A 5,404-nucleotide genomic window follows, 5' to 3' on the forward strand; every position below is an offset into this window, starting at 1 on the left:
CTCTGTAAAATGACATGATCAGCAGCGCTAACATCGCAAAGTTACCACTCTCTAGGGATAAAATGTCAGAGAAAATTTGCATTACGTCCCTATTTCCGTATACAATCCGTATTTTTCATGAAATCCGTATAAAAATCCGTAAGTTTTTCCTGAAGTCTTGGAAATCCGTATAATACGGAGAAATCTGAATAAACGGCAACACTGCTCCTAACGAAAGTCCCGAACTCTTCTACGCATGCGTCACGCTTGGTCTCTGATTCTTTGTTGTTCGCGCGCAATTTGAAATGCAAAAAATATCATTTTTATTGTTTATTATGAGGAATGTCATTTTAACTTATATAAATGTTTAGTGGATCGATATTAATGAATCTTGATAAAAATAAAAATTTATTAAGCACATACTGTGTAAATAAAAAATATCCTTTGGTACTCACTTGTATTTTTCTTGCATATTTATTTTTTCTTTTTTAAACTTTATTTAAAATTGTAAACTCCTTACCTGTAAATGAATGTTAATTCCAAAATAATTGTTTGATTTGAAATTTCACTTAACCCAAATATGAATGAAAATATTCTGCACAATATTTATAACATAACTGGAACAAAATTTTAACATTTCCCTACAATAAAATTAAGTTTAATATTTTAATAAACTTTAAATAAAAAAATTTTCGAATAATGAAAAATATGCAAGAAAAATACAAGTGAATACCAAAGGATATTTTTTATTTACACAGTATGCACTTAATAAATTTTTATTTTTATCAAGATTCATTAATATCGGTCTAATAAACATTTATATAAGTTTAAATGACATTATTCATAATAAACAATGAAAATGTTATTTTTGAGCATTTCAAATTGCGCGCGAACAGCAATGAATCAGAGACCGAGAGCGACGCATGCGTAGAAGAATTCGATGCACTCGTTACGAACACTGCATTCGCGTGATTGGCTACTTGTCGGTCGAGTGGAAAGCATAATACTCGATGATACAAATTTTGTCATACGATATTTTTTATTAATTATATAAAAATATTTTACAACAAATTTACAACTTGGGCATTTAAAGGTCGAAAAAATCCTTTTTTCTTCTAATTGTCCTCGAATGATGTTGCCAATGATATTTATTCGTGATATTTTTTTATTTTTTATTAATTTTGTAAACAACTAGTTTCTTTAAAACATGTTAAGCAAAAGAACATTTTATTAATACATGAAAAAAAACCGTTTTGTCTTTTGTTTTGCACACATTCCCTGGCTAACTTCAGGTCATCCGCCTTTTATGTAAATATAATATTTGCCAACAGATGGATCATTTTTATTCATGTAAATTAAAAATTGAAATTAAAGACTTACGAATAAAAACTTGATCGCGACTAATTAATAAAATCTTAAGAAATTGACAAAGGATTATGATACGCAGCAAGTGTATGCTTATTGTTGTTGTCGAAATTTCCATCTTCAACAATTCCTAAGAATACCACATTATGAAAATTTAAAGAAACAGGAATTACCAAACAATCACATCACAGCCAACTTATTTATTTAAATCGTTTTACTTTAACTAACTCCTTTTATTCATTATACTTGTTTTTATTGAATATTTAAAAACGAAGCATTGCTCACAAGTTAACAAGTAATAAGTTCCACTGGATTTGTTCTTGATAATGCGATTTTTTTTCTCTACTTTTATTTATCTTTTTCTAATCGTCTCGTCGCCATGTAATGAACCTAATGTAGCATATTAAATTAAATTAGTTAATATTTTAATAGTTTTTAACTTCTATCCACCGGCTCTAATTTTTTAACAATAGAAAGGTCGAGTAAGGCATGCCAGGCAAGGCATGCCAGACAGGCAGTCAGTCTACAGCCTGGGTTTCCAGTATCGTCGAAAAAATAACACTCTGGACCGCCTGCTGTTTTATTGTGAAATGGGCTGCGTCGATATTCGGTTTATCATGGGTACACTCACTTTGTTCATTTCCAGGCACGTGAAATACATCATATTTTGAATTAATTGAAAAATGCAACGACAAGACCATTGTTCGAAAAAAAAACAAAATGGAATTTTTTTAAACCTTTTGTAGTTATATAGCCAATAATATATAGATTATACATTTTTTTGGTTTCTTGTTCCAGGTGAAGGTTAAAAAAAAAAATTCAAGACGGGCTATGTCGCCGCCATTTTGTATCAAAATTTAAAAAAAAAAGTTTTTGTACTATTATATGTATTAAAAAACATTCTAAAAATAAATCCTATTACTTTTTTATACTCCCAAAATAAATCGTTAAACTTAGGTTTTTTTCAGCCGCTAGAGTGATGTTGCCCCTTAAAAAAGAACTCTGCAAACTTGGCCCTAAAAGTTCTAGCAATTTGTATATCTGAGACACGGAACCTTTACACGGAGAAAACACAAAATTTAAAATTGGGTTAAAAGTGACTGAAAATTGGGTATAAATCCTCGGGCATGGAAAAATATTAAATGTTCTTAAAATAGAGCAATTTTCAAAATGTAAATAGTAGTCATTCATTAATAAATGGCAAGAATTGCATTGCTGGCATGTTAAAATTGATGATTTGTAAAAATTAACAAACTCATAGCTTTAAGTAACATTAGTTATGGAGTATTTTTATATGCAGCCTCTGATTTCGTTCTTGTTTGATCCTAAAATAAATAAATAATATAACATTGCAACAAATTCGAAAATTCTCTCAGACTGTGAATATTGAATTGTATCCTTTTAGTATTCAGGTTTTTTGTTAGAAGTTTCACTTTTACTATCGTCTTTTGTATAAACCTAAGCATCTGCTTAGGTTTAAGTGTTATTTCCCTCATCTTCAGGAGAATTATCAGACGATGCCTGTTACTTTAAGCCCTTTAAGATGTGACCATCGAAACTCAAAGTTGGCCTTCTTCGAACGGTTTATTACCGGAAAAACCCAGCGACTGAAATTATGCCTGCCCTTAGCAGAGGGTGTCGCCTATCGACCCCACTAACTAATATTGAATTCTAATTGGTGAATCCTCCCACTTCTCTATTTCGACTTACACCTTAATGTAACTTCGACCGTAAGATCTAGTCAGATCTTTGCGAACCGTCGGTATCTTCACCTCGTCTTTTCAATTCTATTCCCTAAGCAAGTTTACTTATATTTACCATTTTTTATAGTCCTGCAAATAGTTTGTGTTGTACTCTAAAATATATGTGCATCATTAATTTTAATAACTGAGTCATTACATTTATAACCCCTGACCTACGTGCAACGTAAAACTATTCGTTTTACAGGCATAAATAATTACAAGCAGACATTTTTTAAACTCACAATCAAACATTTTTGGTCCTTCGAGCCGGATACAATCTATCGGTGTAAAAACATTTATAAAAATCAGTGGCTGGTAAACAACCGAAGTGAAAAATAACAAATTGTGACAATCCGTGACTGAAAAACAGTGCAATCCTACAGTGAAGTCCGCATCCAGTGTAAAATATACAAGTTCATCATTACTTCGGGACGGCAGTTACAAATTTACAAAGGGAAAAATTAACAAACTTACAGATTGACAAACTTACACATTTACAAAGCTACAAAGTTACAAATTTACAAATCGACAAATAAACAAAACTGCAAAGTTACGATTACTGAGTGACAAGTTACAAATATTACATACAAAAATTGAGTAGTGACAGTGTAAGGTCTAATACACGTCAGAGAAACAAAAGTGTCTGACGTTTTTCAATATCGAGGTGAATTGTGAACAATTAGTGGCATTAGTGAACAAGCAAATTCAACAAGCTATCCAGGAAGGCTTTGACGTTTTATTAACGTTGACGGTGCAGTAAAAAGGACTCAGGAGAAGGAGATGTCCAGATCAACATTCGCATAAGCAACATTCATCGAGCAACAAATAACGTACAGTATTTTCAATTATCATGTCAACGTATCTGCAAAGATCCAAGTAAGTGGTTTCGATCTACCAATTCCATTCTTCATTCTCTCTCCATTTCTCCAATCGCTTCAATCACGATCACATATAAACTTTTATTCTTGCCAAAATGTCAGCAACCGAGCTTAAAACTTTGAGGAAAAAACTCGGAATTGTAAAGGGTCAATTGACACATTTAGAAAAATTTTTGGATACGATTAACGACGAAACCGATATCGAAATACTTGATCTAGAATCACGGTTAAAAGATAAAGTTTTGCCTCTTTCTGAAAAATTTGAAAATTCTCAAAATGAGATAGAAATGCTCACCGAGGCAGGTTCGTCAGAGGAGGTGGAGAGTATTGACGAAAGAGCGAGTTTTGAAAATAGATTTTATGCGGCTTGTGGTAAAATTAAAGCTCTAATAAAAAGAAATCTTTCCGCGCCTTCTGTCGTAACTCCTCCAGTTTCGTCAGAATCATCCTATGACAATCAACACGGTCATCCCGCTAGAGAAAATAATGTGCTTTCTATCGAATTTTCTTCCAACTTGTCACACACGTCTAGCGATACTATAATACCAAATCGCGTTACAGAAAGCATTCGGTCTCCGATCACAACTACTTCAAGCGAGTTTCAATCATCCGATATGCATCAGAATTTAAATCTATCGCGTCGTTTAGCTCATCGTAATCTTCCAGATCTCAAAATTCCAATTTTTTCGGGTAATATCGAAACATGGCTCGGGTTTTATGACTCGTTTACTTCAATGATTCACAATGACCTCGATCTACCGATAATACAAAAATTTCATTATTTAAAGGCTCAGTAACTGGGGATGTCGCGAATATAATCGAGTCTTTAGAAACTACCAGCGAGAACTACACAGTAGCTTGGGAACGGTTAAAGGGCCGCTATCATAATAAAAAGATAATTATCGACACCCACGTTAAAGCAATTTACGATTTAAAATCCATTTCAAGAGAATTTTCTATCCGTCAATTACATGACACGGTACAGAAACATCTTCGAGCACTCCGCGCTCTTTCCATCGATGTCGATCAATGGAATTTCATATTAATTCATCTAATTAAAAGCAAGCTAAATAACTACACAATAGAGAAATGGGAAGAATTTGTTTGCGAGGCCGACCTCCCTACTCTTAAAAACATGCTGGATTTTCTGCAGCGCCGCTCTTAGTTAGAAGAGACAAAGGTCGCTACCTATCAAACAAATTATCAAAAAACAAATCCAGAAAAATATAATGCAAATCAAAAATCACGGTCAATCTTTACAGGCGCCACTACATCCTCCAATCAAAATATCCAGAATAATCAACCTAGCGAAATTTATAAAAAATTCACATGTTACATTTGCAAGGATGAACATGGTATTTTTGCGTGTCACAAATTTTTAGCAATGTCTACGAAAGATAGATATGAATCTGTCAAAAAGGCCTCACTTTGTACAAATTG

The sequence above is a fragment of the Belonocnema kinseyi genome, chromosome 4, assembly GCF_010883055.1.
Source record: "Belonocnema kinseyi isolate 2016_QV_RU_SX_M_011 chromosome 4, B_treatae_v1, whole genome shotgun sequence".
Classification (NCBI taxonomy): Eukaryota; Metazoa; Arthropoda; class Insecta; order Hymenoptera; family Cynipidae; genus Belonocnema; species Belonocnema kinseyi.